At 40.9% G+C, this 13,890-nt stretch overlaps 1 protein-coding gene across 2 annotated transcripts in view; it reads right to left on the bottom strand.

Moving 5' to 3' along the window:
- Positions 1-1,291: 1,291 nt before the first annotated feature.
- Positions 1,292-13,890, bottom strand: part of RSU1 (Ras suppressor protein 1) — a 355,370-nt gene continuing 342,771 nt past the window's right edge. The window contains exon 10 of one of the 2 annotated variants that reach the window (XR_003796044.1): positions 1,292-1,649. The gene's annotated coding sequence lies outside the window, so the exon portion shown is untranslated. Of the gene's footprint in view, positions 1,650-10,748; positions 10,875-13,890 lie in introns of those variants that run through there. The other variant, XR_003796046.1, reaches the window with a different exon arrangement.

The following is a 13,890-nucleotide window of genomic DNA, read 5'->3' as shown; positions in this document are numbered from 1 at the left end:
CACACACACACACACACACACACACACACACACACACACACACACACCCCTACATGACCCCCAGGATCTGAATCATGCTGGGATTTGGTGGGTGAAGGAGGGAGTGTGGTATGTCAGGGAACATAATGGTCATTGTTGATGTGTTTAAATTTGGGGGAAAGTTCACAGTTCTAAAATCTCAGACCTCAGGACTTCCCTGGAGGTCCAGCGGTTAAGACTTTGCCTTCCAATGCAGGGAGTGCAGGTTCGATCCCTGGTCAGGGAGCGAAGATCCCACATGCCTCATGGCCAAAAACCAAAACATAAAACAGAAGCAATATTGTAACAAATTCAATAAAGACTTTAAAAATGGTCCACATCAAAAAAAAGAAATCTTAAGAAAATATAAATAAAATCTTAGACCTCACTGTTGTTTTGTTGTTTTCCCTCCCTCACTAGACGTTTTATCGTCTATGAGCTGAGAAGCCTCGCCAACTGCAGTAAGGGTCTAATGACTTACTAAGCATTTTCTAAAGCCTGAAAAGTCACCCATCTACTAGCAGTAGCCTCCCGGGTCCAACAGTGCGGCCAAGAAATCCAGATTCAACATTCACACAGCCTGGTGTTCTTTTGCAAAACAGTTCTCGCAAAGCAGTACCTGGAAAATGATATTTAAAAACGAGTAATTGCATGATCAAGGAAATGGGGAAGAGTAAGCCCTAATTTTCAATATTTGTGAATAAAGGGAATTTGTGTTATTCAAATGTAAGGAGCTAATAATATCTCTAGAGGGTGATGCTTGAGAAATCTGGCACCAAAGTTCTCTGTTTGCAGAAATGCATAACTCACACAATCCACGTTTATATAGTTCTTGTTTAGCAAAGGTACCTGTTACATATTTGTTGATGTTTTCTTACCTTGTGTTGTTGATGCTGTTTTGTTTTTATATGAAGAACTCCCAAAGCACAAGGTTCTGTTTCATGTTTCTTGTGAAATATCTATTTACTTAAACATGAAAGTCTGTTAAGAAATAAAGAACATGGAAACACACACAATAGAGAAGAAAAATTTACTCTGAATCAAAATATGCATGTTCTCAACTTAGTTTTAATTGTTCGTATTAAAAACTGAATGGATACAAAAATTTAATTAACAATATGTGCATAAGGTACAGTGAATTACAATAACATTGACCACCACGTGCCCACCACCCAAGATAAGGAATAGAATGTTTTTGGCACCTTTGAGGGCCTCTATGCATCACTCCATGACGTCATACTGCTCCTCCCTAGAGGAAACCACTACCCTGAATTTTGCTTTATCCTTACCTTGTTTTGGCACATATGTTGATATTCTCAAACAGTGGGTAGTTTAGTCACAAATGTTCTGAGTTGATATAAATGGAATCACTGTCTGAATTCTTCTGCAACTTGATCTTTTTCACTCAATGTTATTTTCTGAGATGCATCCAATTTGATGCATCCAATTTGATGCATCCAATTTGATATTTTATTCTTTTTCACTGATATATAGTACAGTTACATTATTTTTAAAACCACATGAGATGGAAAATTGGCTGTAAAAAGAAAAATGCATCTTCAGTACTTGTTGTTTGAGAGAACTTCTAGCTTTATTTCCATTTCAGCCTTTGACTCAACTTTATACTTCCCCTGGAGAAAAAGAATGATATATTATTTCTTAGTGCACACAGAGAAGTTAGAGATTATTTTGCTCAATTCTCTCACTTTATGTATGAACTGCCTGAACCCTAGGTAGATGAAGGGACCCTTGCAAGATTACAGAACACTTAGGTCTTTGGGCATCTAACCTCAGCCTATATTTCATACCTCCTCAAAAGAAAAAAGAACTCACCCTCTGTCATTCTCTTGTATCTTCTCTTTTCTTCAGGAATAATTCATCAAGATACTAAAAGAGGGGTTGTGTCTAGATAGGTCCCGATTTTCAGAAAAAATACGATGATTTTTCTACACTTGGCTAATATTCACCGTGTGGGAACTGGTAGGAGGCAAAGCCTACTTGATACCATAGGAGCCCCAAATACCAAATATTCACTTTCACCACTTCCCTTGCAGCCAGGCATTGCTACATAGGTGTCCTTGATCTGTCAATACCTAAACTCTTGACTTTGAATTGGGAGCAAATGACTTAAATTCTTTGTTGTCAGTGGCAACAACATCTAATTTTCAGAAGTAATAATGGCAGATTAGGCCTTCCCTGGTGGCGCAGTGGTTGAGAGTACGCCTGCCGATGCAGGGGACGCGGGTTCGTGCCCCGGTCTGGGAGGATCCCACATGCCGCGGAGTGGCTGGGCCTGTGAGCCATGGCCGCTGAGCCTGCACGTCCGGAGCCTGTGCTCTGCAGCGGGAGAGGCCACAACAGTGAGAGGCCCGCATACCACAAAAAATAAATAAATAAAATAAATAAAATAATAATAATGGTAGATTAGAGCTACATATATACAAAGGTAAGAGAAACATGAGTTAATACTGCAAAAATTTCCTCAGCTGCCATGTACAACTACAGCAAGTTCCACATTAATTCATGGGTATATTTAGGGCCACAAATTAGAACAAGAAGAGAAGCAGGAAAAAGGATGTTCAGCATTGCTAAGAAATGTTATTTCCTGATGCAACACTATATTGCCCTGATAGTATCTGAGAAAGCTTGGACATGTTAATTTCTCTCTTCTTCTACCTAAGTTCTTTGGCTGCCGGAATTGTCCCTGTGCTCTGAAGCAGTGTCTGTCTCTCATGTTGGCAGGGACACCACCCACAAACATTTATCAGGAATACCTGCCTTTTGTTTCAAGGATGTAGAGCAAGAGATGTGAAGTGCTTTCGCAGGGCCTGAACAGTGTTAGTGTCAAGAATGGATGTCAAGAAAAGACACTAACAGTGTTAGTGTCTTAGCATCAAGAATGCATAGAACAGGGCTTCCCTGGTGGCGCAGTGGTTGAGTCCGCCTGTGGATGCAGGGGACACGGGTTCGTGCCCCGGTCCGGGAGGATCCCACATGCCGCGGAGCGGCTGGGCCCATGAGCCATGGCCGTTGAGCCTGCGCGTCTGGAGCCTGTGATCCGCAACGGGAGAGGCCACAGCAGTGAGAGGCCCGCATACCGCAAAAAAAAAAAAAAAAAAAGAATGGATAGAACAGATGTGAAGAAAAGACGCTCAACATCACTAATTATTAGAGAAATGAAAGCCAAAACTACAATGAGGGGCTTCCCTGGCAGTGCAGTGGTTAAGATTCTGCCTGCCAATGCAGGGGACATGGGTTCGAGCCCTGGTCCGGGAAGATCCCACATTTCATGGAGTAACTAAGCCTGTGTGCCACAACTACTGAGCCTGCGCTCTAGAGCCTGCAAGCCACAACTACTGAGCCCACGTGCCACAATTACTGAAGAGTGCGTGCCTAGAGCCCATGCTCTGCAACAAGAGAAGCCACTGCTGTGAGAAGCCCGCACACCACAACGATGTGTAGCCCCCGCTCACCACAACTAGAGAAACCCCAAGTGCAGCAACGAAAACCCAACGCAGCCAAAACTAAATAAATAAAATAAATAAATTTATTTTTTAAAAAACTACAATGAGGCACTACCTCACACCGATTAGAGTGGCCTTCATCAAAAAATCTACAGACAATAAATGCTGGAGAGAGTGTGGAGAAAAGGGAACCCTCCTACACTGTTGGTGGGAATGTAAATTGGTGTAGGCACTATGGAAACCAGTATGGAGTTTCCTTAAAAAACTAAAAATAGAGCTACCATATGATCCATCAATCCCATTCCTGGGCACATACCTGGAGAAAATCATAATTTGAAAAGATACATGCACCCCAATGTTCATTGCAGCACTATTTACAATAGCCAGGACATGGAAGCAAACTAAGTGTCCATCGACAGAGGAATGGATAAAGAAGATGTGGTATATATATACAACGGAATATTACTCAGCCATAAAAAAGAACAAAATAATGTCATTTGCAGCAACATGGCTGGACCTAGAGATTGTCATACTGAGTGAAGTCAGACAGATAAAGACAAATATCATATGATATCACTTATATGTGGAACCAAAAAAATGGTACAAATGAACTTATTTACAAAACAGAAATAGAGTCACAGATGTAGAAAAAACACCTTATGGTTACCAGGGTGGGGGGAAGGGAGGAGGGATAAATTGGGAGATTGGGATTGACATATACACATTACTGTATATAAAACAGATAACTAATAAGGACCTACTGTGTAGCACAGGGAACTCTACTGAATACTATGTAATGACCTATATGGGAAAATAATCTTAAAAAGAGTGGATATATGTGTATGTATAACTGATTCACTTTGCTGCACAGCAGAAACTAACACAACATTGTAAGTCAACTATACTCCAATAAAAATTATTATTATTATTCATTTTTATTTTTTTTGCAGTACGCGGGCCTCTCACTGTTGTGGCCTCTCCCGTTGCGGAGCACAGGCTCCGGACGCGCAGGCTCAGCGGCCATGGCTCACGGGCCCAGCCGCTCCGCGGCATGTGGGATCTTCCCGGACCGGGGCACGAACTCGTGTCCCCTGCATTGGCAGGCGGACCCTCAACCACTGCGCCACCAGGGAAGCCCAAAAATTATTTTTAAAAAAGAACGATGTTTACAGTTATGGGTCCTGCACTGACAGCCCTGAGCACCAGACCCCACATGTCAGGGATGTCTGGACGTTCTTTAACGTGTGTGTGTGTGTGTGTGTGTGTGTGTGTGCGCACGTGCGTGTGTGTGTGTGTGTGTGCGTGCGTATGTGAGTGCAGGAAGTGGGGCCCTCTAAAGGGCAGGACCTGGTGCAGGGGTTGCTCTGGCTTGGATCACAGGCAGCACTATCCGTGACAGTGTTGAGAGTATGGCAGCTGCTCTATAAAAGACCATTTGCCTAAGGAGCAGAGTGACCATGACATTCTCCCCAGACTGCTTCTGTGGTCCTGCTTATTGCTTAGTCTCCCTTTACTCCTTATTTACGGGCTTGTCCCCCACCTTCCTGACAATCCTTGTTGTTGGATATCCATTCATACACATGGACACTTTACTACCTAAATCCACCAGGGTTTTGCACAGGTTCTGTAACATCTCAACATTCCATTGATATGACAGGCACTTTTGAATTTGCTAGATCACAAAATCCAAGGGACTGCAGGTTAGATCAGCTAGATCAGCTAGAAAGTTTCTCTTTCCTTTTCCTTCCAGGTAAATAGGTGTGGAGAAAGAAAATCTCCCTGGAAGTTTTCTGTGTTTCCATAGCCTTTTAAGACTCTTCAGGGGATTTTGATATGTAGCCATTTGTCTAGTTAATTGCCCTGATTTGAAAGAGTACTGTATTTTCTTATCTTCCCAGGTGGACCAAATATAATAGTTACAGCTCTTGAGTAGGTCCCTAGGCTAAGTCAAAGGTGTCTTGAAGACAGGAGTGCTAGCTCCCTAGCTATTTGCATTTCAAAGAGGAATGGCCCCCAAGAGGCACATGAAAAGATGCTCAACATCATTAATTACTAGAGAAATGCAAATCAAAACTACAATGAGGTACCATCTCACACCAGTCAGAATCGCCATATTAAAAAGTCTACAAATAACAAATGCTGGAGAGGGAATGAAGAAAAGGGAACCTTCCTACACTGTTGATGGGAATTTAAGTTGGTGCAGCCACTGTGGAAAACAGTATGGAGGTTCCTCAAAAAACTAAAAATAGAATTACCATATGATCCAGCAATCCCACTCCTGGGCATATATCCACAAAGCTATAATTGAAAAAGATACACGCACCCCTATGTTCATAGCAGCATTATTCACGATAGCCACGACATGAAAACAACCTAAATGTCCATCGACAGATGAATGGATAAAGAAGATGTGGTACATATATACAACGGAATACTCCTCAGCCATAAAAAAGAACGAAATAATGCCATTTGTAGCAACATGATGCAACTACTAATTATCATACTAAGTAAGTCAGAAAGAGAAAGACAAATACCATGTGACATCACTTATATGTGGAATCTAAAATACGACACAAATGAACCTACCTATGAAACAGAAACAGAAGCATGGACATAGAGAACAGACTGGTGGTTGCCAAAGGGGAGGGGTATGAGGGAGGGATGGAGTGGGAGATTGGGGTCAGCAGATGTAAGCATTTATATAGAGAATGGATTAACAGCAAGGTACTACTGTATACACAGAGAACTATATTCAATATCCTGTGATAAACCATAATGGGAAAGAATATACAAAAAAAGAATATATATATATATATGTATAACTGAGTCACTTTGCTGTATAGCAGTAATTAACACAACATTGTAAATCAATTATACTTCAATTAAAAAAAAAAGGAATGGCCCCTGGAACTTAGAGAGTTCTCAAGGTCACAAAAGCAGGGACACCCAGGCTATCAGGCTTCTGGAGAGATTTATTTCCATAGTGGGACGAGGGACCTGACACTCATCACATCACCTCAGGGGTAAGACTGTTCCAAGAAGGATGGATGAACTTACTATTTACTATGAGGTATTTAATATGAAATCCCTCTCTGATCCAGAATACCAGTGTGCATATTCAGGGTAAATTTGATAACAATGAATATTAACAACCATGAGATATAGGCAGGGGCGGTCAAGTGAATTTTCAGACCCCTACATCAAAATAATAAGGAGTGGGGTTGGTGGTGAAGGGTAGGAGGAGTGGGGTCGTGATTTATTTATTTTGGCCGCGCCCTGCAGCTTGTGGGATCTTAGTTCCCTGACCAGGGACTGAACCCAGGTCCTCGGCAGTGAAAGCACTGAGTCCTAACCACTGGACCGCCAGGGAATTCTGGGCATCGTGATTTTTAATCAGGAACATTCTTGAACCTTATCCCAAATCAACTGAATCAGAATCTCTCGGTATGGGACCCTAAAATCTGCATTTCAATCAATACCCACCCCCCTCCCCAGTGATTCCTTTGCCTCCAAAATGCAAAAGGGACTAGATTAAGAAAACATTTATATGAAGACAGTGGCTCCAACCTGAGATCTAGGACACTTGGAATTCCCTGGGTCCCTTTCTGCAAGTCCATGAGGTCAAAACTCTTCTGATAAAAATACTCTGATGCTATTTGTCTTTTTCTCTCTTATTCTCTTACAGGCCTACAGTGGAGCTTTTCAGAGACCACATGCTGTGTGATGACTCTGCTGCTCTGACAGCTCACGGAAAGTGTATTAGGCACTCTTGTGTCCTAAAAAAATTCCCAGTTTTAATTTCTAATATGATAAATGTTGAGAGAGATAACCGACATAAATAAAAGCACTTTGGAGTCCTCAATAAGGTTTAAGAATGTAAAGGAATCCAAGACAAATAAAGTTTAACAACCACACTTGTAAGCTGTGTAGGACCTAGAGGTTCATCCCATCCAGAAGGCATTTGCACTCTGAGATTAGCTTAACCCAGTGAGCCTTTAGTTCGTAAATATACTGGGGAAACACTTTGTAGATTAGAGCTGTTTAATGCCAGTGGGGTACAGGCATACTGCATTTTATTGCACTTCACAGATATTACATTTTTTACAAATTGAAAGTTTGTAGGAGCCCTGAACGTCTATCAGCATCATTTTTCCAACAGTATTATTATTTTTTAACATCTTTATTAGATATAATTGCTTTACAGTGTTGTATTAGTTTCTGCTGTATAACAAAGTGAATCAGCTATATGCATACCTATATCCCCATATCCCCTCCCACTTGTGTCTCCCTCTTCACCCTATCCCACCCCTCTAGGTGGTCACAAAGCACTGAGCTGATCTCCCTGTGCTATGCGGCTGCTTCCCACTAGCTATCTGTTTTACATTTGGTAGTGTATATATGTCCACGCCACTCTCTCACTTTGTCCCAGCTTACCCTTCCCCTCCCCGTGTCCTCAAGTCCATTCTCTATGTCTGCGTCGTTACTCCTGTCCTGCCCCTAGGTTCATCAGAACCTTTTTATTTTTTAGATTCCATATATATGAGTTAGCATACGGTATTTGTTTTTCTCTTTCTGACTTACTCCACTCTGTATAGCAGACTCTAGCTCCATCCACCTCACTACAAATAACTCAATTTCGTTTCTTTTTATGGCTGAGTAATATTCCACTGGGATTAATCTCCAAAATATACAAGCAGCTCATGCAGCTCAATATCAAAAAAACAAACAACCCAATCCAAAAATGGGCAGAAGACCTAAATAGACATTTCTCCAAAGAAGATACACAGATTGCCCACAAACACATGAAAGGATGCTCAACATCATTAATCATTAGAGAAATGCAAATCAAAACTATGGTGAGGTATCACCTCATACTGGTCAGAACAGTATTATTTTTTAACTGCGGTAAGTACATTGTTTTCTTTAGACATAACGCTATTGTATACTTAATAGACAACAGTATAGTGTAAACATAACTTTTTTATGCACTAGGAAACCAACAAATTCGTGTGACCTGCTTATTGCAATATTGACTTTATTGTGACAGTCTGGATCCAAACCCACAATATCCCCGAAGTCTGCCTGTGCTCTGTCACCCCTTCACTTTCTATCGTCGAACAAAAGGATTAAAAACTCCGTACTCCTTTTCTGAAAGGTCACTACTTGCCTGGATTAGACTGAATGTTCACCAAAACTCACTGTGGTCAGTTTCAACGTGTTTGGTAATTTTTAGCAACAATCAACCACTAATAACTTCTGTTTAACTCCACGTTAAGCAGAAAACCTTTATATTTCAATCCTTATTAGACCACCTTTCCAAAATGCAGTCATTTCTTTCCTTAGAAGGTAAACAAAATATTCTTTAGTTTGTTCTTATTAATCCAGGGTCTGCCAGTGTTTTAGGACACGCATTTAGAACTCCAGTTCTTTTTTTTTGGGCACACTGCAAGGCTTGTGGGATCTTAGTTCCCTAACCAGGGATTGAACCCATGCCCTGGCAGTGAAAGCGTCTAACCACTGGACCTAACTGGACCATCAGGGAGTTCCCAGAACTCCAATTCTTATGCTGGAACATGACTGCAGAAGGCATAGATGAGTTGGTGGTGTACCGGAATGGAGCCATGGTTTTGGTCTGCTACGTTTTTCTAAATAGAATAGCTTGCTCTCTTACAATTTTCCCCTAAAAGCAACTTGAATTAGAATAATACCAACTTGATCTACTTTGTATTTTTCTATTATAAGATACTTTCACATCATTATAATCCATAAAACTTACTATATGCTCAGAATATATTCCCATCTACAGAGGGGTAAAGCGAGAATCAGTGGAGTCCATTAAAGCTTTTAGTTAGCTGAGTTCCGTGTATTTTTTAAATTTAAATTTAGTTTTCAAAAACTACGTTTTAAAAAGTAAGCTCTTTCTCTAATCTACTTTTATTTGTAACACTTGAAATTTCTGAGCAATTTTTTTTTTTTTTTTTTTCGGTACGCGGTCCTCTCACTGTTGTGGCCTCTCCCGTTGCGGAGCACAGGCTCTGGACGCACAGGCTCAGTGGCCATGGCTCACGGGCCCAGCCGCTCCGCGGCATGTGGGATCTTCCCGGACCGGGGCATGAACCCGCGTCCCCTGCATCGGCAGGCGGACTCGCAACCACTGCGCCACCAGGGAAGCCCTGAGCAATATTTTTTAAAAATATCATACTAAACGCTAAGGAAATACAAACAAATATACTTTTCCATTGATTTAGGACAGATACTAAGATTCTAAGGTGTATCTTTTTCTCTAATTCTGTTTGTTTTTAATTCGTATTGCTTTTGGTTTGCTTTTGAAGGACAATATCTTTCTCCCCAAATTCTCAAGTAATGTTCAAGAAAAGTACTATCTGATGGTGAATGTACCTTTCTTCAGTAAATTATTACAGGATTATTCTTTTTATAAGACAGTGCATGCTACTTACTTTTCAATAGATATTATACATCCTACAGTAGTTTAAACTGAAAAGCATTTATGCTTCTATTAATGTCCCTCTTTCCAACTCCTTTCCAAATTAACTTACAGAAGAAAAAAATTACTGACACCATCTCAAGCAAGGTTCCGATTCACCAGGTAACACTAATCCCTTAGGTAAAGAGTTCGAGTGTTCTCCAAACAGATGGGGGAATAAACATGGATCCTAAGTGAACAATGCCTCTGTTACTACAGGAGAGATACGTGACTTCCTTCACACAGCCTCTCCATCTTAACACCAAATAATGAAAGAAACCGTTCCAAACAAAAGCAAGCCATTTTACCTACATGTAGACTTGGACAGTTAAGCTTTGAAATGGCAACTTGATTCCTAGACACTACCACATTCCCCCTATACACTACCACAGTCCCTCTATATACCAACATACCCTATATACTACCACAGTCCCCCTATACACTACCACAGTTCCCCTATACATTACCGCAGTCCCCCTATATGCCGACATACTCACCCTATATACTACCACAGTCCCCCATACACTACCACAGTCACCCTATATACCAACATACTCACCCTATCTACTACCACAGTCCCCCATACACTACCACAGTCCCCCTATATACCACCATACTCACCGTATGCACTACCACAGTCCCCCTACACTTGCCAATGTGCAGCAAGGAAAATATATTACATACCTCAGTTTTCTAGATTACAGTGATGATTGCTGCTCCTACAGAGTCTGAGCTGGTGAGAGTTCTATGCTCAAAGGAAGGATCCTTGATATCACAGATTCCTTTATCCAAATGAACAGAAATGGTCAACGTTTGGCACAGGGATACCAGATGAAGCCTTTCTTTGTGGCTACACGTTCCACCCACTCCCATGTCTTGGATGCACTGCTGCAGAGGGCTTTGAAAATCTGTGATGATGTAAAGGACATGTAAACGATTTGTCTGAATAGACTTAACACCAGAATTGGTCATCTATTAAAGTAAACTGGATAAGAAAACCCACTACTTATAGGTAGAGAAGACAGCAATTCACACAGTGCGAGTTTAGAAGTATTGAAAGACTCTAATTCCAAAACACTTACCCAAGGTGCCACCATGGTATCTGAAATTTACACCATCAGAAAAATCACTACTCTGGGTTAAGGAGGTGTATCTCTAAGTGTGCTCTCCACGGAGCATTAATAGGCGTTATAGTAAGAAAAGAATATACACATAGACTTATATGTTCATTAATATTCATAAATGTGGGTAAATTTCAGGTTTAAATAAATAGCTGTCTTCACTGTCTAACTTACCCATGCTTGGAGAAACCACATAGTGTTCTGAATCTCCAATAGTGCGACATAAATAAGTAGTATTTTCCAAACTTGACTGACCATGGGACACGTTTTTTTTTTTTACAGTGTATCTTATTAGACTGCTTTTTTTGTCTCAGGTTAGAAAATGCAACTTTCCCAGATGACCCCTAATAGCACGCAAATGTCCTAACTAGACGGACAATTTATGAAGCCGTATCGTTCATGAATATTTGAGCCTGGATTTTTTCTTCTATCAAAATAATTAACTGCAGAGAACAGAAACTTGCAGTGACAAGAGATTTACGTCTTGGTGTGACTGAAAAAGAATGGGTGATACCTAGAGGGCGCTGGAAGCAGGGGAGGAGTACTGGTGGGCAGGTAAACTCAGGTGCAGAGCTACCCAGTAAGAATTACTCCAAATCCCAGAGAGAGCAAAGAATGCATTAAGTGGAGTTCAGAGAGCATGAGTGAGAATCACCAAACAGACTAAAATAGAAGTGAACAGGGAAAACAGTGGGCGGCATTAAAGGCAATTTTGGTTCATGGAAATCTTTTGCCTAAGATTACCCTTACCAGGAAAGAAAAATTTCACTATTTCTTATTTCCAGAGGCAGCCAGCTATTAGAGCTCTCCCTGCCTGTAAGCCCTCCGAACGTAATCCTTTCTGCTTTCATCTATAAATGAGTATAATTACAGTGTGCAAAAGAGTGGAGACCTTCAGGAATACAAAGTTAATGCCTAACATTCAATACACTTCGACTCCTCCAAGGCTCTGAAGTTCAACACCACCCATATTTGAACTCCCCCCTTCTACGGAAAATGGGTTAACTTACTATTTTAAAACCATTCCTCAAAACCACACAATTTTAGATTCTGTATTTAGAATTTTCTCCTGTAACAATAGTCAAAGATTCACCTCCTAGGGGAAGCACCTATCTTCATTCCCCGTGGGATATCAGTTTCTACTGTAAAGTGAAGTTCTGGTCAAGACTCTGAATTAATATGTTAGCACCATTCTAACTTTAAATTTCTCAAATATTTGAAACGATGAGGGATTCGCTTGAGCCTAAAAGCAACTTTTCTACTTTGCCTCTCATTATAACTGAAGATAGATAGTTCAAAAGGCAGTGGTGATGGAGGTTTCATTTGGGAAACGTGCCTAACACGTTAACATCATATTCAACGAACACATGATATCTGTTGGGACTGTTACTTTGAACTGGATCCTTTTCCTGCTGAAGGAAAACTGTGTTCTGCCATAGCAAGCATTTATTATTTCTTCCACCTACTTAATGTCATGTTTTCCACCTTAACACTCACAGTCAATGAAATATTTTCATGTGAGCTTTCTACTGCCTGTCAAAAGGTGTCATCTGCCTGTTATATGATGTGCTAGGATATTTGTACCTTATCAACTGTTAATTAGCATAACAGCCTGCAACTTCTTTTTTTTTTTTTTTTAAATTCAGTGCAGTTCTGGGTGTCTCGGCTTAGGTTAAAAGTGCCGGCTGACAGAACTACTCTCCTTTTACACTTACTACAGGTTCTCTGGATGCTGACAGAAACATTTTTTTTTTTATGCTGATAAGACAGGCTGTCCTGTTATCTAAAAGAGGAAAGAAGACAGGCAAAAAAGTTAGGGAAATGAACATTTCCATAACTTCACCCAGGCCAGCAGCAAAGTAATAGTCCCATCTCTGAGGGGTCTAAGTGATATCTTATTCCCACACGATTTATTTTAAAATATTCAATTTGCTTGATGTTAAAAAAAAAAAGTATGCTGTTTTCTATTACTATAATAAATGATGTGACGAAGAGTAGCTTGTCCTTTTATATAAGTCCCTGATTGATCTCAAATCCTGTCTTTTCCACTTTTATTCCTCTTTGCCTATCTCCCACTGATTAGAATAATCCAATAACGCTGGTTTAGGATCACAAGTCTCTGCAAAACCACAGGCACGGCTCAGGGCTGGTGCACCTTCAAGGTCACGTGTGATCAGTGAAGAGCCAGCCTAGGGTTTCATGCAATTTGTGGGCAAGAAACAACTCCAGAACAAGGCAAAGGAGTTCTAGGCAACCTTTGAGGAATTTTACGGCACAGAGGAAATTTTTTATTCTCAGTAGCACTTGGCTGCTTTTACACAAAGCATGACATAAACGGCTGTCTTAGGGCAGGCACACAGAAACCACCAGCATCTCCATTCTGAAAGCTTTGCCAGTGGCATCACTGGAACATGGTTTCCAGAGCACACAATCAAAGGCACATAGAAATGTACCAACATGTTACAAAATAAGACAACCAACATTACTTTCAGGCCATTGATACCAAAATACTGCTCCAATCAAAATAAAGAAACAAGTTCATTAGCATCGTTGCCTTTTTCTTTTTTTTAAACAAAAAGCGAAGCCAGCACTTGCCTCCAGGGTCTTCTCTTCCCCCCATTCCCACTCCATTCCTGACAAAGTCACAAACTTTCTCATCTCATATCACCATTGGGTCCGAACCTCCGGTTACCAGGTTTCTTTCTGTTGAATGACCTAGGTTAGGATGTTCAGTTAGGAGAGCCCAAGCAGTATGGAGATGGAACACCGACCATCCGTGCTCTTCCTCAGGTGCCGTGGCATT

This window comes from Monodon monoceros, unplaced genomic scaffold (assembly GCF_005190385.1).
Source record: "Monodon monoceros isolate NGI ecotype Baffin Bay Population unplaced genomic scaffold, NGI_Narwhal_1 Super_Scaffold_21, whole genome shotgun sequence".
In the NCBI taxonomy this organism is placed as follows: Eukaryota; Metazoa; Chordata; class Mammalia; order Artiodactyla; family Monodontidae; genus Monodon; species Monodon monoceros.
The sequence above is the reverse complement of the archived record's forward strand: the minus strand, read 5'-3'. Positions and strand labels throughout refer to the sequence as shown.